Source organism: Peromyscus leucopus, chromosome X, assembly GCF_004664715.2.
Source record: "Peromyscus leucopus breed LL Stock chromosome X, UCI_PerLeu_2.1, whole genome shotgun sequence".
Classification (NCBI taxonomy): Eukaryota; Metazoa; Chordata; class Mammalia; order Rodentia; family Cricetidae; genus Peromyscus; species Peromyscus leucopus.
The window spans coordinates 34,816,460-34,842,012 of record NC_051083.1 but is presented as its reverse complement, the minus strand read 5'-3'; positions in this window follow the sequence as shown (position 1 = coordinate 34,842,012).

Sequence of the window (25,553 nt, the reverse complement as noted above, 5' to 3'; positions counted from 1 at the left end):
TCATTTGTCTGAATTTACTGGGTCTTCTATCATTGAAATTTATATCTGCTTGGTTCTACCTGTACCATCTCTGTACCATCATGCATGTATACATGCAGAGGATGCTATCTGAACCTTGCTTATATCCTCTTGGAATTTACTATTCCTCTAGTAGCCCAGTTATTTTCAACTACAAGCACTGCTACATGTCTACCTGGGACTTTCTCTGACACCTGGAGCCCTCTTAGTCTTTAGATTTGTGGTTATTTCTATACCCAGAAACAGTCCTTGACCAATAACAGGGACAAATTAAGGGATAACTCCTCAGGTCCTTGGACTTAGTGGTAGAATATAAAGCATATTCTATACTATCTTCTATTCTTCTGCAGATGATTTGAGCCTCAGTTGGTCATGGCAGTATCTTATTCTTGAATTCCCCTTTGAAAGGCTTTCTTTCCTTCTCATTCTTGCCTCCTACTTCCACATCCACGCTTCCTGATCACCTCCCACATACAATGTTTGCACGCAGGTCTATGTCTGAGTCTGCTTCTATAGAAACCCAAACTAAGGCATCATGTGTGTTGTACCCTCCTTCCAACTTGACTTCAAGGTAAAGATTCACAGCATGTATTATGTTCTACTCAAAAAAAAAAAAAACCATTTTCCTGGCTTCAAACAAGTGCTTCCATTTTTACCTTAACTACTAACTTCTAGATCAATCCTAAAATTAACTGCTCCTAAGCCTTCTTCCTACTCTGTAGACAGATGATTCACATATCTCTTTTTCCCTGTACCTTTTTGCTTACAGAGCTTCACATTTCCATTTGGTATTATGATCCCATAACTAATTGGAATTTATCTGTTAAATGAATTTTGTTGACAAAATGTTTCTAATTATTTTATTGTCTATCATTCACAACAGTTATGAATGAACACCTATATCTGCATCAGAACCCAGGATCATTTCAGTTAAAAATAGCAAAATATATGTTTGGTAGCTTCCTACAAAACTTCAGACTTTGTAAACTTTCTAACTTCACTTTGGAGAAATTTAATAATTTAGGCTGCCAATTTTCTAGCAATAACTGCATCTCAAAGAAGCATCTTCCTTCATGTTACATCATTTGCAAGTGTGACCCATTTTTATTAGCATGATTAGAACAATATCAGCAAATGGTCCTAGATTTTAAGACTGCCCCTAAAACAAACCTCTTACTGTTTTTTAAATTAATTTATCATGGACAATTTCATACATGTATACGATACATTTTGGTCACACCACCCTATCCTCCCATCACCCTTACCCACACCTACCACCAAGACCCCCTCCCACTAGTATAGCTTTTCCTTTTGTCTGGTTTTGATTTTGAAACCCAGTGCATTTAATCAGTGCCAACTGCACAGGCATTTGAGTGCAACTATGCACTGGAGCCGTGCCTATATTACTATAGACATTAACTCCCCTTTCCCCAGCAGCCATGCTCTGCTGATAGTGCTCCAGGGAGGTGCCAGACTCCGTGAATGCCTCCTCCAGCCACGACTGAATGTCATGTGCAGGCCCTGTGCAGACAACCACAGCTGCAGTGATTTGATGAATGCACTGGCCATGGCATGCTTATTTCATAGCCCTCTTCCCCATCATCTTTTTCTAGTAGCCTATCAATTACAATCTAGACCAGTGGTTCTCAACCTGTGGGTCATGACCTCTGTTGGCAAATGTCTATTTCCAAAGATATTTACCTTACAATTCATAATAGTAGCAAAATTACAGTTATGAAGTAGCCATGGAATAATTATATGGTTGGCGGTCACCACAACATGAGGAACTGTATTAAAGAGTCATGGCATTAGGAAGGTTGAGAACCATGGGTCTAGATACTTTCGTAGGAAAATAAATTTCTCTATAGTCCCTAAGGCCAATTAGAGGGGAGCACATGGAGCTTTAACTGCATGAATCACCTCTTTCTGGAACACATGTATGATGGCTAACTTGACCATATGTGGAATTAGCTAAAACCCAAGCAGCTGGGCACACCTGTGAGGGATTTTCTTTGTTGGATTATTGGAAGTGGAAGACCCACCCTAAATCTGGGTCATTTCAGGTCAGAAGATCCACCCTAATCTGGGTCATTCCTTCTGGTGGTAGCCCACATAACAGAACATGGCAGAAGGAAGCTTGTGCTTTCTGCCTGCTTGCTCTCACTGGCATTTTCATCTATCCTGAGTCATTCCTTTGCTGCTGTTAGGACTTACTTCTTCAGAATTCCAGCATGGACTCAAAACTGAACACTGGCAGCTCTCTGGGACCTTCCTGGGACTTCAGCACTAGACTGAGACTACTAAGACATCCAGTCTCATGCATCCAGTCTCGTGGACTGAATGACTACCAGGTTCTTGGCCTTTTTTTCTGCAAGACACAGCCATGTTGGACTACTCAGACCACAGCCTGTAAGCCACTCTAATAAATCTTATGTATATATTTCATTCTATCAGTTCTTTTCCTTTAGAGAACTCTGACTAAAGAGCAGAATTCAAATGTTTTTTTTTTCCACCCCGAGCTCAGATGCAATCCACACAGAGCTCCACAATATTGAGCAGAAAATAGAGTAGACTAGAGTAGGGCAGACTGGAATACAGTGGAGTACAGTAGAATAGAGTAAACTGGAACATCATAGAATCAACCAAATTAAAGAAGAATAGTGTCGACTAGCCTACAGTCCACTAGAACAGAGCAGAGGACTCAACATCTAGTAGAAAAGAAGTACTATTGACAACCCCCTTTGGCCTACCTAGAGTGCTCTAGCATTCATCTCAATAAACAGACATTGATGAAAGGAATAGAAATAGACCCAAATTAGCTCAAGGAAATGGAGATCTCTCAGAACTCAATGGCAACAAGCACAAGAAATTAAACAACCTGTAGGTTGTTCTCAGAGGTCACAAGGGCTCTTACTCCATTTATTTGTATGTAAATGTCGTGACCAATCCTACTTTTGAGACTAGCTGTCTCTGCCTTATGAGAAAAAGACTTCTAGATACAGCTTTACATGACCAACACTGGCCAGCTGGGGTCTCTGTGTCCTGATTCAGATTTCCCAAGAGGCAATCAGATTGGCCAGTCCATGGTCCTGTGGCCCAGAAGCTAGTCCCATAGCACAAACATGAAAACTAGGCACACCCATCTGCAAGCATTGAGGTTGAAGATGATGGGTGACTCTCAGATAAAGCTCTTGCCTGAGCTGCTTCTGGCCACAATGTTGGAGAATCACTCTGAACAGTCAAGCCTTTGCTATTGATCACATGGCCAATGCAGGTGGGGTGGACCTTATTCTGTCAGTTTTCTCACTACTTCCAGATGGTCAAATGAAATAAGCACTGTGCCACCAGTTAGAAAAACATGAGTTCTCAAAATAGGATGCATACTGTCTTCTCTACACACTTTTGGGAGTGTCTGTGAGGTACCCAATAATCAAGAATACTAATGTTGTTGTCTTTTAAAATCTTGTGTTTATTTGTATGCTTATGTACCTGTGTATGTATGCATGTCTATGTATGTTCATAAGGCATCTGTATACCACAGCATGTCTGTGGGGGTCAGAGAATAACCTCGGGTGTTGCTTCTTACCTTCCACCTTGTTTGAGACAAGGTCTCTCTTCGCTGTTTGCTACCATGCAAGCCAGACTAGCTGGCCTACAGGCTTCTGGAGATTCTCCTGTCTCCACCTCTCATCTCCTCTCAAGAGTGCTAGGATTAGTCATGAACTACAGCATCTAGCATTATATGGGTTCCAAGGATTAAAACTTAGATCTTCATATTTCCATGGCCAATAAGACATTACCCCAGTGATACATCCATGTTTCTATCACAAACATGATAGCCACAATGTAAGCTTAGAAAAAGGACACCAGAATAATCCAGAATAGGTTCTGCTACAAAATGATTTTTGACACAAACTTCATGAAATAATGTTTTTCGGAATATTTTCAGTTTTAGAATTATGGATAAAACATCAGAGGCCTGTAGCTGCTTTGACCTACCTATATCTTGAGGTTGCTATAAGGAAACAAAAGGATGCACCCCAGTAGTATTTGCTGTCTTATACTCTATGCCATATATTAGGATGAGCTCTGGTGGATAAGAGATTAGTAAAATATAGCCCCTGCTACAGAGAATACCATGGTCTAGATTATATAGTAGGAAAAATTACTAAATACAGATGGTAACAAATACTAAAATATAAATCTGCATGGGATGTTATATTAGTAAACAAGGGAGGAACCAAAAGAAGGGAGCTTGTAGCTTGAGAGTTTTCTCTCTGGGTCCCGCCAATCCCCGGAAGTCCCTTAGCCCACTTATAAAATAAACATACAGATGCTTATATTATTTAAACTGCCTGGCCATTACTTCAGGCCTATCATTGTCTAGCTCTTACTCTTATATTCAGCCCATTTCTATTAATCTATATTTTGCCACGTGGCTCATGGCTTACTGGTACCTTACATCTTCCTTGTCCTGGCAGTGGCTGCAGTCTCTCCCTCTGCCTTCCTGTTCTCTCAATTCTCCTCTCTGTTAGTCCTGCCTACACTTCCTGTCTGGCTACTGGCCAATCAGTGTTTTATTTATTAACCAATAAGAGCAACACATTTGCCATACAGAACATCCCACAACAGGAGCTTCAACTGGATGTACACTGCAACCAGTGTACACTGTCCTGTAAGAATTCATCATTCTCCCATATACTTTACATCTCAACTCTCTCGTGCAATGGCAGCTTCCTACTGTGAGTACCTCTGAGTCTCTATCTCAGCTTGCATATAAACCAGAAAACCCAGAAAAGTCACAGCAACAATCCAGTACCAAGATGAGAGAAGATCAGTAGGTATATAACCCATCTTCTCCATCTCATAGTGGGTCAGACACCTCTAAGGTTAGTTGTACATAGTGCTGAAAGGTCCCAGCACACCTTAATCCAAGTTGTCCAAAGTGACAGCTTGCTTATCAATATACCCTCTATTATCTCATTTTCTGATACCTCAACTAATACTTTCTGAGACCCCTTCCCTAAAAAACTACTTATATTCAAATCTTTACATCAAAATATTATGATTATGTACTACTGAGTAACAAATCATTTCACACCTAGAAGCTCAAAGCAACAGCCATTTAAATTATTATAAGGGGCTGGCAAGATTGCTCAGTGGGTAAAGTCACCTGCCACTAACCACGAGGACCTGAGTTCCATCCCCTGGACCCACATGGTGGAAGGAGAAAACCAATTCTTGAAAGTTGTCCTCTAACTCTGGTAGCAGTCTACCCACAGTGAGCTAGTTTCTGAAGGAATCTAGCCTGCAAGGGCAACAAATGCTTTCATGAGTAAGAATAACTTTGAGCTAATGCCTGAGGGTGAATGGCAATCTTAAAGTAGGTTAAATGAAGGCATATTTGAGGTAGAGATCGCAGCATTAACAGAGAGCAGACAAGAATCCACAGCGGTGAACCTCTTAGTCCTAGGGGAGAACCTACCACCATTATTTTGTTAAGTAAACATTATTGTCCTAAATAAACATAAAATTTCACCCAAAAGCTCTTCTTTTTACAGTGGACAACTGTTTGTAGAGAGTTACAACTATTCAATGTGAAAAAAATAAGTGAGTATGGAGTGCTCAGTCTTAAGTGAGACATCTATATCACGTACTCCCTCCTAAGACTCAGAAACATTGCAGAGGAGGTGGCAGAAAAATTTTAAGGGCCAGGGATTTTGGGGAGAATGTTGTGAACCTGTGTCTTCTGGACATGACAGGGCCATTGCTCTGACAAACTCATAGAAGCTATGGTTACCTGCACAAGATCAAGACAATCAATATTCCAGTATGGATAGGGGGTTGGTTCACAAAGCCCCAGCCCTAGCTGAAGAGCTCTTGAAAATGGATAATTGCTGGGGAAAAGGAAGTCATTTTTCTTCAGGTCTGTAGACTCTGGTAGCTTCCTCATGCTCCAATGGATGTGTTTATACCCATGCACATACAAGTAGTACTAACTGGACTCTGTGAGTTACAAAGTGGGGAGTGGGGGTGGAGGCATTATTTAGCAGTTAAGAGAACAGGTTACTCTTATAGAGGTCCTGGGTTCAATTCCCAGCACCCACATGGTGGCTTCCAACCATCTATAACTGCAGGTCCAGGGAATCCAACACCCTCTTCTAGCCTTCATGGGTGCCAGGCATGCACAGGGTACAGACATACATGTAGGCAAAACACTCACACACAAAGAAAACAAGAAATTGGAAGGATAACATGGGAGATGTTTCTGGAGGAGTTGGAGGGGGTGGAGAAATGGATGCACTCAAAATATATTGTATACATGAATGAAATTCTAAAAATACACTTAAATTTTATATTTAAAATAAACAGAAAACAGAAATGCATGTCTGAATGTCTGCATAGCTCTATACCTAAAAAAGAGACAGAAGATGATGACAAAGAAGAAAGGATCAAAGGAGCACTGGGAACATTTCATTCTGAAGTTAGTTGGTCAGACCTAAAAGATAGAGCCAAGCTTATATTCATATTAAGAAAATTACTACAAGGCTCTGCTGAGGAAAAATTGGAGCAAAATCTTGTCTGAAACTAAACAGTAAATGCAAAAGCACATTTAAACTGTGAAGATAATTCACAAATGAAATACTTTGAATCCTGGGGGTGTGGTGGTTTGAATAAAAATGCAACCCCTAGGCCTTGTTAGAGTAAGTGTGGCCTTATTGGAGGAAGTGTGTCACTGGGGGTGGGCTTTGAGGTTTCCAAGTACTCAAACCAGGTCCACTGGCATACTCTCTCTTCCTGCTGCCTGTCTATCCAGATGTAGAACTCTTGGTTCCTTCTCTAACACCATGTCTGCCTGAGTACCTCCATGCTTCCTGTCATGATGATAATGGTCTAAACCTCTGGACTGTAAGCCATCCCCAATTAAATATTTCCTTTATAAGAGTTGCTGTGGTTTAGAGTAGATGCAGACCCACAGTCAAATATTAGGTGTAGCTCAGGGAACCCCCAAGGAAGAGGGGGAGTGTAGCTGGAAGTTTCTCTGATCCCACAGCTGCCTATAAAATAATCACTCAGAGGCTTAATATTAATTGCACATTACATGGCCTATGGCTCGGGCTTCCTGCTAGCTAGCTCTTACAACTTAACTCAACCCATAACTATTAATCTATGTATCACCATGTGATCCATGGCTTTACCTGTATTCCATTACATGTGGCTCCATTATATGTTGCTCCTTGGATGGTAGTTTGGTGTCTCTCCTTATTCTCCTTTCTTCTTTCACTTTCCCTCTTGGATTTTCCCACCTGGCTCCATCCTGCCCTGCCATAGGCCAATGCAGCTTCATCTATCAACCAATCAGAGAAACATATATTCACATATATTCACAGTATACAGAAAGATGTCCCACAGCAGGGGAGGAAGAATTGAAGAAGCCAGAGGGGTCAAGAACACCAGGAGAACATGGCTCATAGAATCAACTAAGAATGGTCCACAGGGACTCACAGACTGAAGCTACAATCACAGAGTCTGCATGGGTCTGTACTAGGCAAAGAAGATAGAAACATTGCACATAGACAATAAAAATAAGCTGTTTCAGAACATAAGACCCAAAACTGAAAAGCTTATAGGAGGAGAAAAATGTAAGTCTCTTGATAATCCTTGAGGTATTGAGTAGAAAATTGGATTATCCTTATAATGTGAGATGGACTCTTACTTAAACTTAAAAAACATGATCTTAGGGTATTTTATGAACCATTAAGAGTGCAGACATTTGGGTCACATGCTAATTTAAGCATGCTGTTTGTACATGTTTGAAATATATGTTTTAAACACTTTTATATTATATATATTGCTTGCTCATGCTTTTACCTTATTTTTAATTGCTGAATATTCAACTATACTAATAGCCATAATTTATTTACTTGGTTCCTGTTTATTGGATATTTAGATTATCTTCATTTTCACTGAAATAAACCATACTGTGAATAATAGATAGTGAATAATAGATAGATAGATAGATAGATAGATAGATAGATAGATAGAAAGATAGATAGATAGACAGACAGATAGTAAGATAGATAAAACGTGTTGCTGTGGTCATGGTGTCTCTTTAAAGCAATAAAAACCCTAAGACATGAGATAAATTACCCCAAAAGTCTGTATTTACACTATTGAAATTTCTTCACTTATCCTTCCTCTAGCTCAATCCAGGAACCCTGGTGGCAGAAGGTAACAGCGCATTTATTCCACAAAACATTTACTCAATTCCTGCTATGTGTCAGATATTGGGATCATGTTTGGGATGAACTGTGCACAGTGCCTTCCTTGGCAGAACTCACTATCTAGTTTCTGAAATTTGCAGCTTCTGGCGCTACTCACAGTGTCCACCAAAGGCCTAATTACAGGGTTTTTGTGATAGTCATTTCAAGGTTCTGATTATGCTTCACTCACTGATGGAAACTCTGGGTAAAAGATGGGAAGAGTATACTTGACTGTGCTGAGTAGGAAGAAATGGAGGTAGGGTTGAATGTAAGTCTATTGCACACCTATAAACACTTATTTGATTTGCACACCCACCCTGATAATGAAGTACTATTATGCCAGGTATAAAGCACATACCTAGGAAGTAGCTGAGCTAAAGTCAAACCCAGTAGCATCTGCTACCAAAGCACATTCTGGTAACTACTATAACTAATTTAAGATTCAGGCAAGGCTCTGGATCTCCATGGGGAAGGGCCAGACATGACTCTATGAAGGAAGAATGAATGACTGGAAAAACTGAAGCAAGAAAAATCTTGGAGCAATCAGCCCTAAGGAGGAGGCCTGGGGTCATGCATTGTCATAAACTACCTTTTACATAATGATAACAACACAATCAAGTATGTACTATCACCTGTCATCCCACAAAATAACAAAATTCTTAAGATGTCACATAACATTGATGCCTATTACTTCTTCCTATAATTATCATTGTCCCTTGAATGTTAACTGCATTCTAGATTATTAATCCTGTTTCATAATAACTTATTACAAAGTAGACATACACAAACATTACAAACCAAACTTGTATTGCCCCATTTATCTTTTCTTCTAAAATAAAAGATGACACAGCTGAACATAAATGAGATATATTTTAAAATTCAATAGTTTAACCAACAGTATGAACAATTGGTAAAAAAAAAAATGCATTGCCTTGAATGAAATAAGGGCTTTTGCAAACATAAATAATATAGAAAGTTCTTTCATGGATGATACTAATTCTCTAAATAGAACACATTGTTTTTGCATTGTAATATTCCATATTACAGCTCACATTAATTCTCTAAATATGACTCAACACACAATAGCCTCGCATTTCAATATTCTGGGTAATGGTTGGTTATGTCAGAGAGTAAAGGTTATTACTTGATGTAATCTCTGCATTATCTTTTTACATACGATTTTTTATTAAATGTTCCCTTCCAGTATCAGAACTGACCTTTTACAGAAATCTCTACACCAGAGCAGAAATCAGTTTCATAAGGCAAAGGGGATATTAAAAAATAACAGAGCTTGTCGGGGTAACTATTGCATCTGGGTCTTGGATTTTGCTGTTTTTATATGTTGCTAATTTCCTGCATCTATAATTGATATCCAGGTGTGAACTCATTAGGACAATGATAGGAAACCCAAATCAACTAGATTAATGAAACCTCAGACATATGTCGATACCCTTGTACACTAATTATGAATTTAAAAATAAATAAGATCAAACTCAAGAAGAGAGTGTTTCAAACACTATGGCTCTATACTCCAAATTCACCTCCTACCCTCACCCTAAAATGTACTTACAGCAGTTCTCAACCAGTGGATCACGACCTCCATGGGGGTCACATATAAGACAGCCTGCCTATCAGACATTTATATTACAATTCATCGCAGTAGCCAAATTACTGTTATGAAGTAGTGATGAAATAATTTTATGTTTGCAGCAGGGGAGGTGGGTCACTACAATGTAAGGAACTGTTTTAAAGGGTCTCAACATTAGGAAGGTTGAGAACCACTAGGCTAAACGTACTTAGTTCAATGGTAGAGCGCTTGCCTAGCATGTGCAAAGCTATGAGCTTGATCTCCACTACTGCAAAGAAATAATGATAACCAAATAGATGAAATGGGTTTGGTTAAAAAACAATCTAGAAATGGAGAATAAATAGACTTGTGCTTTATGTTGATGCTGTGTCCTTTCCTCCTCCATCACTCTTCATGGGACTTCATTTCAGCTGCATTTCTGCTGGATTTAAAATGCTTAAAAGTCCTATTCAATTTTCCTTTTTCTTGGGAAGTAATGAAGTTCACTGGCCCATTTTAGATGAGATAAAGAGATAGTTCTGCAAAATTTGGAAAAATATTTACAACTTTTCTGATGAAAAAATATGAAAAACCAAACTTAGATCCTATGTCATAAATATTTATAGGTAAAAACAAAGAATAACAGAGAAGCCAAAGGAATAGACTATGTTGATTAAAGCTAAACAAAACAAAACAACAGCAAAACCCCTTCCCAAGCCGCACATGATGACAACGGTATTGGTGATAAAGGAGCTTGTCGTAAATACACATTGACACTAGTTGATGACATCATCTGTGTAGGTTTTCCTCAACAGTGAGTCATCATGTAAGTAGTGATTTCTGCATGATGGTTTTTCCATCGTTATCATAAAAATGAAGTTCTGTATTGACCATCTATGAAATAGCAATATTTTGATTCTTCAACTATTTCCTGTTTTCTTTGAACTGTCAGAAAACTAAACTCAGAAAGTCAATCAAATCTTTCTTTGAGTTACAAATAAAATGCCCTTTCTCCCAAACCCACCTGAGCATGCCTTGCACTTTATAATGCTTTCTATATCTATACTTATAAGGCACATCTATTCTTAAAGAGGAGACATTCCAAGATCAAATTAGGTGCTGCTAAGCATTTGTGAGTTAACAGTGGCTTCAGCAGCTCTGAAGGGTGATACAGAATGGCATGCCAACTTGAAGTGGATCCATGGACCACAGATATCAGCATCCACTGAGAGCTTGTTAAAAATGTGAACTCTCTGGCTCCTTCTCAGACCTACGAGATCAGAATCTGCATTTTAACAAGATCCTGGGATGTTCAATGAATATTAAAATCTGAAACGTTCTGATTTTAAAAGAAGGAATGCTGAAAAGATGGTTCAGCAGGTAAAACATTTACTGTGCAAGCATTTGGGCTGGAAATTAACTGTCCAGAGCCCACATAAAAGCTCAGTGAATATGGTAACCAGCCTGTACAATCCACACACACACACACACACACACACACACACACACACACACACCACAAGCATGAACACACACATGCACACACATACAAAGGGGAGGAAAGTAAGGAGGCAGCAGAGAAAAAGTAGTCCCCACACAGCCTACCCAGGCACTAGTGCAATGGGGCCTTTCTAGGTGGAATTCAGGAACTCAAAGACCCTAAAATATTCCCAACTGCAGGCCAATACTTCAGATCCTTCAAACAGGACTCACAACATTTCACTCTACAAGTTGAGATACATTTTAAGAAAAGAGCATGGTATGTACTCCCTCATAAGTGGATACTAGATGTAAAACAAAGGATAACCAGACTGCAACTCACAGCTCCAGGGAGGCTACCTAGTAAAGAGGACCCTAGGAAAGACACAAGGATCGCACAGCGACAGAGAAATGGGTGAGATCTACATGATAAAACTGGGGATGAGGGGGGGTAATGGAGGGCAAGGGTCAGGGGAAAGAGAGCTTAGGGGAGCAGGAGGTCCTAGCTGGATCAGGAACAGAGAGGGAGAACAAGGAAAGAGATACCACAATAAATGAAGACCCCATGGGAATAGGAAGAAGCAGCGTGCTATTGGTCGACTGGCAATGGTCGAGAGGGAGCCTGAACTGACTACTGTGGTGATCTGATGGCCGAACACCCTAGCTGTCATGATAGAACCCTCATCCAGTGACTGATGGAAGCAGTTGCAGAGATCCATGGCTAAGGCCAAGGTGAAGTTCCAGGAGCCCAATCGATGAGAGAGAGGAGGGATTATATGAGGCAAGAGATATCAAGACCATGATTGGAAAAAGTAGAGACAACTAGCCAAACTAGTGGAGACACATGAACTGTGAACCAATAGCTGAGGAGCCCCCATGGTACTGGACCAGGCCCTCTGGATAAGTGAGACAGTTGATTAGCTTGAACTGTTTAGGGGGGCCCCAGGCAGTGAGACCAGGAACTGTCCTTAGTGCATGAGCTGGCTTTTTGGAACCTAGTGCCTACGCTGAGACACTTTGCTCAGCCAAGGCTGAGGGAGGAGGAGACTGGACCTGCCTCAACTGAATCTACCAGGCTGGGCTGTCTGTCCAAAGGAGACCTTGCCTTGGAGGAGGTGGGAATGAGGGGTGGGTTGGGGGAGAAGGCTGGGGGTGGGAGGAGGAAGGACAGGGGAATCTGTGGTTGACATGTAAAACAAATAGAAAATTTCTTAATACAAAGGGGAAAAAAAGAACTCTTTGACAGCCAAAATCCATATGTGCCTACTTGTTCTGATCCCACAATTCCAGTTTTCCCAGCACCTCAGTGTTATCTTCCCATGGAACACAAGAATTTCCTAGGCTGGGGAAAAAGGAACAAACTGCAAAGCTGAGCCTCAAGAGCTGCATCATCCATCAGCCCCCTCACACCCCAGTCCTTATAGAAGCACAAAACCAAGAGGTGACCCCCTGAGAAAAAAGAAAAAGAAAAGACAGTTTCCTCAATCCCATATTTCTCCAGTCAGAGCTCAAAGCTCTTCTCTAGCATATGAATGACTGTATAGACGTGTTAAGAGAGGAAGTTCTGAGTTCAAGTGCCAGCTTTTTCATTTGCTGTATGGCCTTAGACCAACAATACAATTGCTCACTTTCTACATATGAAGACTAGCCATAACAATATTTTCTACCTTGTAGAGGAACTGTATGGATTAAATAGAGCAGCATGAGTGGGGGGGCTTGTGGGTATGTGTGTGGGTGTAATGGATTTCTAGCAATATCTGGCACATAGGAAGAACTCAAAAGCACCCACTGGTGTTATGACCATCACTATAATTATCATCATTACCATTATCGCTACATATCTTCTGGTTTAACCCTAAATTAGCACTCTCTGGATAGGATTGTCCAGCCATACACACATCCTCCATTGTTTATCATCAGTCAATAATTCTCCATCTTTTCAAGAAGCCGATTCTTCCCCCTTCCTCTTTGTTTACAAGAAAAAGAAGTGTATAAAGTCCCATTTTAGGGCCCCCAGGAAGTGGATTGTGATAAGCATGACTAAAAAGTTGTAGAGTCTTGGTGCCATAAAAGGTCTCTAGCATGCCAGGATGGCACTCTGTTCATGTAGAAATGATGTAGTGACTCCACACTGAGCCATCAAACCCTCTTCCGTTTCCAAAGGCCTATAAGCTCCCTCCATTTAATAATTCATTCTAAAATTTTGAGAGAATTCAATTTCCAGCTTGAGGTTACAGCTTTGGGGAAATGAGGACATTTTCCAGTCTTTGTCTAAATTCTCTCCGTTTGTCATTTTTCAGTGTCAAAAGACATAAATCCATTTATAGCAGTTTGTGGCTCTCTTATGATCACCCCACTTATCTCTAGCTTCAAGTCCTCTTAGCCAAATGCATTCTGACCTTACTGTACTGCTTCAACTGCCACTGGCAGGACACTATTAGGACCAAACAGTCAGGCTAATCTCATCCTTGTTGATAGGGAGCAAAAATAAATTGAAAAACTTAGCTTTTTGTTTATCAAACCTTGATTCTTTTGTGGTTAAAGTCATTTTGATCACAGTTTTACAGGTTTCTATTTGTTCTTTAATAATTAGAAAATGTAGAATGAGACTTTGGGCCTAAAACAGAGAATAGAGAAGCCACATGTAGCTCTGCACTCTAGAGAGCCTTGAGGGGACTTGGGAGATGGCTCAGTGTGTACGCTGTATATAATCCTAGGACCGGGAGGAAAGAAACAAGAGGATCTTTGGGGATTGCTGGCCAACCAGCTTAGCCAAATTGCTGAATTTCAGCTTCATTGAGTGGCCCTGTCTCAAAAAACATGGTGGAGACTTGTTAGGGAGTCATCTAACACCAACCTCTGGCCTCTACATACACCAGCATGCAAACATAAGCATGTACACACACACACACACACACACACACACACACACGAAAGAGATGTGAACAACTGAAATCAGACATCTCACAAACAGTTCCACCCCTTTCATTTGTCATACCCAGGGCTAAGGAGGCATAATTCCCACCAATCTCTAAACTGAATTCTGGAGAAGGAGGTGTAGGAACTGTAAAGTAATCCATCCTCATACATGGCATATTGGCTTAAGCAGGAAACTCCATCCCCCTGTTGTCAAAAGTTTTCTCTGCTCCTGCCTGGCCCCACAGTCCCACAGCTGCTTATAAAATAATCACTCAGAGGCTTAATATTATTTACAAACTGTATGGCCTACGTCAGGCCTCTTCCTAGCTAGCTCTTGTATCTTAAATTAACCCATTTCTATTAATCTATGTTTTGCTATGTGTTCCATTGCTTTACCGGTCTGCTGGTATGTCTCTACCCAGACTCTGTCTTTCTCTTTCCTGTCTCTCTCCTTGGATTTTCCATCTGCCTCTAAGCTGCCTTACCAAAGGCCAAAATAGCTTTATTTATCAACCAATCAGAGCAACACATATTCACAACATACCAAAAGACATCCCACAGCACTTCCCCTTTTCTGTCTAATCAAAAAGGAAGTTTTTAACTTTAACATAGTAAAATTACACATAATAGAACAGTTATCAAGTAGGAATTACAGTTATAATATCTAGTCTATTTGTATTTGGCAAAATTAAAGAAAATATTCTATCTATCCTATATTTGTGAGTCAAAGATTTCATATCTAATTTATCCTTTATCATAACCAAAGAAAGGTATAATTATAATTATTTAGTCTTCAACTATATCAAAGACCCCAGAAGGATATAATATTACTTAAGTAAACAGGAAGTGCTTTGTAAGCAACTTCCAAAATTCTGGAAATGACAGAGACAACTGGCTTGCAGAGAACACCCTCAAGTCGTGAAGCTATGAAGTCCTCCCTGCATTCTAGTAGGAAGAGCCCTGAGAAGCTTGCCTTTGAGTGGAAAGTGGGAAAATGGCAGACTCCTTGACCTTGAGCAGGGCATGTGGAAGCCCATGGTCACTGATGCCCACAACACAAAAGGAAGGAGAGTACAAAGTAAGCACTTTAAGGAAAGTTTTGTTTTGTCTTTATTAATGGTTTTTATTTAATTTTTTATTATATGTTTATTTATCTCCTTGGAAGGGTGTGTGTGGTGATATATTGTGTACCCCAATGAAGCTGGCCTGGGGATCAGAGGACAAAGCCAACCACTATATTAAACATAGAAGTCAGGCAGTGGTAGCACACACTATTAATCCTATCATTTGGGAGGCAGAGATCCATTTGGATCTCTGTGAGTTCAAGGTCACACTGGGAATAGAGCCAAGTGTGGTAGCACGTACCTTTAATTCCACCACTAGGAAGGAAGGAAGATGGCAGAGCACAGAAAGGTATATAAGGCATGAGTAAACAGGAAGTCTCTCTCTTGAGACTGGGGATTTCATAGAGGTAAGAACTTGTGGCTGGCTGCTCTGCTTCTCTGATCTTTCAGCTTTCACTCCAATATCTGGCTCTGGATTTTTTATTAATAAGATCTTTTAAGATTCATGTTACATCCTCCAACTCATGAAAAAGAATTTGGAGTGCCTCCCTTTCTACACCCTTGAGCAAGGTCTGCCATAAGGGTGGACTGCAAAACCACCATGAGCTATCACTCCACAAAGTATTGCTACAATCAAAAAAACAAGCAATCACAAATGGTAGAGCGTCAAATGGAGCAGCTGCTTCAGAAAACAGTCTAACAGTTCCTGAAAAGGTCAAAGACTTACTATAGGATGCAGCAATTTCATCCCTGGGTATATACCTAAGATAACTGAAACCATATGTTCACATAAAAACATGTGTGTGAATATTCACAGCAGCTTTTTATTCATAACAGCAAAAATGTAGAAGCCAAGGGCTGAGGATGTAGTTCAGTCACAGAACACTTCACTGGAATGAGTAAGGCCTTAGATTCTGTCCCTAGCACCACAACAAAAGTAGAAACAACTCAAATGTCCATCAACAAATGAATGAATAAAATACATTCTACTGCACAGTGGAATAAGAATGAAAAGTCAATACATGCTACATCATGGATGAACTTTGAAAGCACTGTACTGTGTCTCAGGGTGTGCTGTTTTAGTATCTACATGTCCTAGTTGATAACCACCATGACCAAAATCAATTTAGGGAGAAGAAGGTTTATTTGACTTATGCTTCCAAGTCACAATACATCACTAAGGGTAGTCAGAACAGGGACTCAGGCAGGAGCAGAGGCAGGAACCATGAAGGAATGCTACTGACTGGCTTGCTCTGGCTCCTTATCAGCCAGCATTCTTCTATAACCCAGGACCTTTTGTCCAGAAGTAGCACTGCCCACTGTAGCTGGACCACCTACATCAATTAGCAATCAAGAGTATACACTCACGGACCAATGTGACCTAGACAGTCCCTCAGTTGAAACTCCCACAGATACTCTGGACTGTGCCCACTGGACAGCTGAATCTAGGAGACCTAGGATTGGTTGCAAGAGAAGGGGGTGGATGATAGCTAAGCAGCACAGGGTTCTTTCTTATTGTTATCATTGTTGTGTTGTGGTTTGATTTGGGAGGGTTTAAGACAGAGTCTCAATATGTAGTACAAGTTGGCCTCAAACTCACAATTATCCTGCCTCTGTCTTCCATGTGCTGGGGTTACTGGAGTGCTCCTCCACACCTTGTCATGGTTTCTTCTTGAGAGATTTGCACAACTTCATGACTGTAATAAAAGCTACTGAATTGCATACTTGAAGTGGGAAAGCTCCTGGCATGATAATAACACCTCAATAAGGCTGTTGCAAAACAGGAAAAAACAAAGTAGGGTGAGGAGAAAGGAAAGAAAATAAGAGAAAGAAGATGCAGGTCCCCCCTTTCCAGCTAGCTGCTCACACTGAGAGACAGAATCCTCACATGTTCCTTCGTGAAAATATCAGAGAATGATTAGTGATCGCTGCAGGATTTGGAGCATTCTGTGACCATAAAAGATAACGTCTGCTTTTGCCTAGAGGTATATAACAGGAGAGAGCAAGACAGACGCTGAAACAGCCCAACTTCACATGACAGGAAAGGGAGGTAGCAGTGGCCAGGTCTGCTAACCAGTTTGGTAAGGTAAGAGTGAAGATGTCCTCAGGCCAAAGAGGCATTAATAAGGAAGAAGGTCCTTGGGCTTGAACAATTATGACCACTAGAACAAAGCAGAGGCTTCAAGCACACATAGAATAATGGTAACTGAGGGAGAGGGAAGAAAAGGCAATCCAAGCCTGATCTCCCCCATCAGGACCTATAAGGTGGACAGGGGGATAACAGTGTTTCCCAACCTTTATTCTTCCTCTGAATTGCCTGAGGACCTTATTAAAGTGCATGTCTGAAATCGTGGGACTAGAGGAGCTTCTACATTTCTAATAAGATCCCAGATGATTCAGGTTTTACTGGTGTAAAACACCACAAAACAGCAAATCTCTGAGTCATTAATTATAAAGCACTGTTTTCTCGACATCATTTTGTATCCTTACATTTGTATGGATGATAACAAACACCTTTTGCTTATGTGGATTACAGCTGTTGCTATTTACTATTTTTGAAATTAAATAAAATTTGATGTTTATGTACTGATGAATTCATTTAAAATAACAATGAAACCATATATGTTATGTAAGTAACATTTTATGAAAAAATAATTGTTTTCCAAACCCCCCAAAAAAAATCAGTGAGTGGCCTTGTAATAGTTTTTGCAAATTTCTAACTTAGAAGATAGTGAGATTCTTACTTCTGCTTCTGCATTCAATCCTTTCCAATATAATGGTTTTATTGAAGATTTAACCTCTTGCAGGTATATAATTACAAAAAGGAGTATGGGCTGGATAAATCATCCAGAGGGTAAAGTGAAGTGACTGGGTTCAGATCCCCAGCAACCATTTAAAAGTCAGGCATTGTGGGTGTCTGTAGCCACACTGATGAAGGGCAGAGACAGGCGGTTCTCAGGGCCTCACTGGCTAGTGCTAGCTGAAATGGAGAGTTTCAGATTGAGTGAGAGATACTGTCTCAAAGAAAAATGGGGAAAGTGATAGTAACAGAGGGAGACATCCCCATATCTTCCACTGGCCTCTATATGTGAATGCGCGCGCGCGCGCGCGCACACACACACACACACACACACACACACACCATGCACACACAGAGGGCTGTTTTTAACAACCTTTTGTGATATAAATATTCTGTTACACCGAGAACACCGTTTGTTAAAAGTTTGTTGCAATGTGGAATCTGAAACCATAGTGGTGCACTTTCCACACCCTGTGATATGAAAAATCAATTGGCCAATCGTGCACCATGAATGCACTTTTCACATGATTTTGTAACATTAGTAACTTTAAAAAAATGGATTCTGTGCAGATGTTCCACATGTTGACAGATTTCATTATACAATTTTAAAATGTGGCATTTGTTAATGCCACTGTTAATCTTACCACTCAGCTCCCTGGGAAAGTTTGTCAGTCCTGGAACGTTTTTAAATGCATGGTAGTGGAGATGAGTCTTGAATTTTTAATTTTTTCTTGAAAGCTCAAATTTTATCACTGACAACAAATGCTGTCCATTGTTTTCCTTGAAGTGGTAAGACTTATTCCACTCATTTGCAAGAAAGTAGCTGCCAAGTCTAAATAACCGGAGTTGATTAGTCAGGGATGTTTTTTAAGTGAAAGTGATATTTCATGAAAATAAATAGCATTTCAGCTTGCAAATCAAACACCCAAATAGATCTTTTGGAGACAACAATTATATTCCAATATACAAAGAAGGTACCTCATGTATTCATCTCATTTTGTTCTACACAAAATAGTCAAAGGCATATTGTCAAAGGTCAATATTTAGTACATTTAGTCATTTCTGCTGTTTCACTAAGGGCATTCTTCATCAGAATTGGAGTCTACTCAAATTTGATTTGTTGCAACCAGACTACCAGGACAAGGAGTACTGTTTGGGGCCACTTCCGAGGTTCTGGCGGTTTGACCCATCACTACTTTTGCACTATCACTGAAAATACCAGCATACTGGAAAAGGTAAATGACATCTTATTATTAACCTGAAGACAGTTTCCATCTTGCAGAACAATGAAAGGAACTTATCACAAGCCCTAAGGAATTTATCACATGCCTCACAAGAAAGCTAACATTTGCAGGGGCTGCCACCAGAGAGCACAGAGGACTGGCAGTGTGTACCAAAGCTGCAACAATTGAGTAAGAAAGTGACAGCAGCCCATTAAATATAGAGACCTCTGTCCCCTTTCTTCCCTCATCACTCCACAACAAAGTCTGATTGAACGCCTACTGTACCAGACACTCTTCAAAGGGTTTGGGAAACACCAATGAAAAATGGATGAATCTGTTGGTGAGCCTGATGAGCTATGGCCTGAAAAAGGCACTGGAAGTACTTTAGAACTAGACCAGGCCACTCCGACTCAACTAAGCCTTGGGCTTGGGCATGAGAGGAAATGAGAGTGAGATCAAAGTTAAGATTGAAAACTTTTTAACTGAACTGGACTCCTAATAATCAAAAATGACCAGAAAGTTATGGAATCTGCTCAAAAATGTTATTAAGAAAACACGAATGGCAATAAGACAGAGCACAGCTGGGAGCAGGGATCGAAGCTAAATAAAAGACGTGCGTGTTTCTCTCCCACTGAGCTGAGACTTTTCATTAAACAGTTATGTCTAGTCCCCTTTCCATTCATAATGCATACATATCTCAACTAATTGAAAAGCTCTCTATGAGACATGCCATATTTCTTTTCTTCCTTGTCAACATCATATAATTTTTCTATTCAACAAAGTTTGATTGAATGCCTACTGTGCCTGGCACTCTTAAAGGGGTTTGGGGGAAAAAAAAAACAATGGAAAAATATACAGAGATCCTTTGGTGGAGCTTACATTTGTGAATGTTACTGGTTAAAGCTTTTTTTCTCAATCACACATGCTCAACTGCAAAGTACTTTAAAATCTTGGAGCAACATGGTAGGGTTCAGTGTGGCTCAGCTAAATACTATGAGTGGTCCATAGATTAATCCTAAAGCATATAACTATTGATCTATAACCTAATGTCCCAGGTCCTGTCCAGCTGGTTCCAATGGTGAAAGTTACCTGATAATCTATTAGGCAGAAGTCCCAGAGCAGAAAGCTCAGGGAAAGACAAATAAAAATGGCAGCATCTTGGGTTAGGAAGATGGTGCAGTGGATAAACTTTTGTTGCACAAGTATTAAGATGGGAATTTGGATACACAAAATCCATGGAAAAACTAGCAAAGCCAGGCAGGCATAGTAGACAGCTGTAATCTTGGCACTCAGGAAGTAGAGTGAGGGAGTTCCAGGGTAAACTAGCTAGCTAGACTATCCAGAATTGGCAAACCCAGAGTTCAGGGAGAGACTATCTCAATTAATAGAGTGATCTAGGAAGATACTTGACATCAGCTTCAGGCACAGGCACAGGCACAGGCACACACACACACACACACACACACACACACACACACACACAACAAAACATATGCAAAACTATTAAGTTTTAAAAAAAATATATGTTTTTGAAGCCTCTTGGACAATCCAGACCAACAACTCAAAAGAGAGCCTCTCATGCCTAGTGCTATTTTAGTTAGAATAATCTATGGTTCTTACGGGGTGGGGGGTAGGGGGGAGCATTGTCAGCCCAGATAAGAAATTTTCATTTAAACTATATAGGCAATGCAGATGTGCGTGTATTGTAGGTATTTCAGGTAGTTAGTTAATAGTATAATTCTTTATGGATTTTTCAGCTATCCTTACTGTTGTTTTACCCAACTTCTATACTTATCTTCATCCCCTTCCCTAATTAGAGCCCCTTATTTTTTCCATTTCCCCCTTCATTTGTACCCTGCTAGTCCCCTCTCTATCATCCCACCCACCCATGCCCACTGCAAAACAGTCCCTTTTTATCTTCCTGGTTTCCACAGTTACTCCAGTCTATACTCCTATCTGAAGATTTGGAGCTAGGAACTTCAGATAAGAGAGAGCATGTCTTTCTGGGTCTGAGCTACCTCATTAAATAAGCTCTTTTATTGCCCTTGGTTGCCTCCCAGAGATATAAGGTAAGTCCCTGTTGCTGAAGAAGACATCATGCACTTCAGACAGAGAGCTTCCAAGAAAGGGAAGCAACTAACAGTACTACCTAGCTATGATACCTATGAACCACATCAATGACCAGCGTGGCACAATAACTGTAAAGGTACAGTAGTGGCATGTATACTTTGGTGATAACCAACAACTCTTTAATTGGCCTTTCCCACTAAACGGAAAATCATGCCTGGAACTGGAAACTTAGCCAATTACCTGGAGCTAGTAAAGTCATGGACCTTGGAGGAGAAACTACAACCACCAATACTTTACTGAACCAGCATAATCCCTAACTAATACTTGTAGTGGGTAGCCATTCCAGCTTTGATCTGGAAGTTCCAACCCCCACTGAGGCTTTGGTAACTGTCACACCTACAGGGCGGGGCCGAGAAAGAACCCTGAAGCCCCGAGATCCTGATGGACCAGGTCTCTTGGTTCCTGGACCCTGGACGATGGAGGTAGACCAACCAGAGTTCTCCAGAGAACACCGCCAGACTGCGCTACACCTTTCCCAGACCCTGTTACCTATCCCTTCATTTGTAAGTTACCCCATAAAATAAACCTCCCTTTTAACTATGTGGGTTGCCTTAATATTTTAACCAATAAATACTAAATACTCATCCATATATCTACAGAAAGGTGTAGCTCTCACTCACACCAAGAAACCTTTTCTTTGCAACAGATGAATACCATTACATAAAACTACAACCAATCACAGTACAGACTTGTGGAGCCCTGTCCCAACAGATACAAATATAATACAATTCCCATACCCAAGACTCAAGGATCATTGCATAAGGAGGGGTGGTAAAAAGATTGTTAAAGCCAGGGGAACAGGAAGTTGGTTATGAGATCATGTCTCATAGAAATGTCAAAAGATAAACTCATAAAGTCTCACCAACATGGCTGCCTAAAATGACCTAAACAAGGATGACACCAATAAATGTGTTAACACTGGACATGGGAAAGCCCAGGAGGCCTTAGCCCTACACAAAGAACTACAGGCAACTAAAGAATGCTGAAAGCAAGAGAAATAGTCTTCTTTAGGGAAGAGCACGCCAATTGGTGCTCCAATACCAAATGGTCAGCCCTGAAAATATACACATATAAGTAATATTATACAGACTGAGCATTTTGTATTCATATATTTAGGAATATCTGTGTCTGTGCAACAATAATTAAAGAATATGAGACCATGAATTTGAATACAGAGCAAAGGGAGGCAATTGAGGGTTTGCAGAGAGGAAAGGGAAGGGAGAAATAATGTAATTATATTATAATCTCAAAAATTTTTTAAAATATTTAAAAAAGAAAAATCAGTTTCCAAATCAAGATGACACTTCAGATTAGATTCAAGACAAATGACAGTTAAGTAGATCAATTTCTGCTGCCTCCTGGGCATTTTGAGGGTGTGTTTAAGGGTCATTTCAAGATCATTAAAGATTGAATCTAGAAAGGCAATTGGTATATAATAAAAATAGAATAATCAACTCCCTCCAAAAGGTAAAAGTTCGTTCAACATTGTTCTTTGTTCCCTATGACTTTCTCAAAGTGGTATCATAATAGCCAACACCTTCAATTTGGAGCATAAGCACAGCAATGTGTGGGACCCACAATCTCATTTAGTCTGTTTTAAGGGGTGGTATATACCCCTAGCCCACAAAAGACCATCAAGTACTGACAGATGAGCCTGGACAGACCTCATTATACCAAATAATTACTATACAAAATCCTCTCCAACTTTATTTCAGCTCACCACTTCCAGCCACTCTGCTAACTGAACACATGACAGTCCTATTTCATTCCTATCCTTTTCTCTCCCCACACACGAAACTCACTTGGAACAGATCAGTCAAGGTTAGGGTTAGCTTCCTTCCCTTTGTCTCCTAGTTCCCTTGGCACACTCTGATTTCCCAGAGAGATCTAACTTGGAAACCAAATCTGCCTTTCTACCCCACTTCAGCTTGAACCCTGGAAGAATTAGCCAGAAGAATTGAAGGAAATACAAAGACCCTGGAAAATGTTGGTCCAATAAATAAAATTACTAATAGCGTTACATTTAATAATCATAAAAATTTAAGAGCAAATGTTCTAAACAATGTCATAGTATTATGCCATTTACATTGATTGTCCTAGGATGTTTGTTAAAAGTGCAGAGTACGGAGTTCACCCCAGAGCAGTTGTCTAAGCAAACAAGGATTTGATTACAGAAAGTCTTCGAGAGGATCCCAGAAAACACTAAGGAAATGAGAGAGAGAAGAGAAGACAGACAAAAAAGGGTGCATGTGCAAGTCAGATACTGCTGTTGGCAGCTGGAGCTCAATCCCACCAGGAACTTTAGGAAAGATAGAGTACACATATGTCAGAACTATGCTGCTGAATAGGAAAGGGAGTGGTGTGTTTGAATACCAGTTCCCAGTTACTTGGTGAAGCCACACCAAGTGTGGATTAATTAATTAATGGATGACATTAATTCCTTGATCCTTCTGATCTGCAAAATCAAAGCTGTCTGGCAAAAACACATATATACATTAGAGATAGACTGAGTTGTTTGAAATGGTGAGGGCTGAAGAAACACCAGTGGTACCCTGACATCATCTGCTCAACCAAATAAACCAAAATATCTGAACAGGGCTGCCATCTATATTATTAGCAAGTTGGACATAGAGCACAAAGAAAATGTAATATAATTTCATTGAATTTCTGACTTCCTAAAGGCTCTATGACTAAGAAAGTCACCTCTATCTTATTATCCCAACCCACACCAAAAAGATTCTAGTTTTAATAAGCCCTCTTTTTTCTTATAATAAAAATATAAGACTTGAACCTACTATTCACCATTATAATCTCTGAGCTGAATTTCTATTTTGTACCAAGGGAGCTATTTTAGAAAAACCCTGTGAACTTAAATAGGAAAAGTGATTCATTGGCATGTAAGGTCCATTTCATGTTTATGTCAAGATGGAGAAATCAGATGGTGCTAAATGTTCTGTCAGGTCAATACTTGATGACTTCATAGCTTTCACCAGCATTCTTAATGGTTCAACATTTAGCACTCAAGTCTAGGAGCTTTTTGTCAGCTCTTTGTGAAGGGGAAAGCCAAGGAGATGCTATTGAAAGGTTTGGGTTTTTTTTTTTTTTCTTCAAAAGATTAGTTAATGCACTAGGGCATGGATTTCATTACATGATCACATAACACTGAGCAGCAGAACATATAGTGAGTGATCTAAAAATAGTTACTACTCAGATGTCGATTAGCCAAAAGTTGGCCATGAGCTGGGCTTGGAAATGTGACGCTGGGGGCTAAGAGTGCACTTTCCTGGGACCCTTAGCTTTGATATGACCTGCTACTTCAGTTCTCACTCACATTCCCTCCTATTTTTCATAGCCATCCTTCACACTGTACCTAACAGGAGCTGCAAATGGTCAATAAATGGCTGTCATCATCCTTTCCTAGAGTTGGAAGGCATCTTAATCCACTAAATACCAAAACAGAGTTGACCTAATGTCTAGTTAGACACTATCCTCTTCCTAGAATACTGCCTGGCTTAGAAAAGTGCAAGTAATAAACAGAGACCAAAGGAGGGAATGAGAATTTGGAAATGGTACATGTACACTTGACATGGTGTGATAGAAAAACATTTTGCTTCTGTGGTCTTCCACTCCAAAACATAACTTCAGTCCAATCACATGAAAAGCATCAGACAAATTCCAATAAAAGGGTATCCTACAAAAATACCAGACAGGCACACTTTCAATGACCTGGTTACCAAAACTAAGAAAAATATAAGAGACTGTCATAGCTAAGCCTAAAGAGACATGACAACCAAATGTAACCATGGTGTCCTGGAGAGGATCATTAAACAGAAAAGTAACATTGGAAAAACCAAGGAAATCTGAACAAACCATGGGTTTGGTAAATAATAATGTTTCCAAATATGTTAACAAATATGCCACACTAACATAGGAGGATACTAATAGAGGAATTGTATGCTGAGGAGGAGGAAAGGAATGAGGCATAGAAGGACTATCTTACTTTTGGCTTCATTTTCCCATAAATACAAAATGTTCTAAAACAGTCTATTTAAAAATGCAAGGGAGGAAGGAAGAAGAAAAATAAAGGAA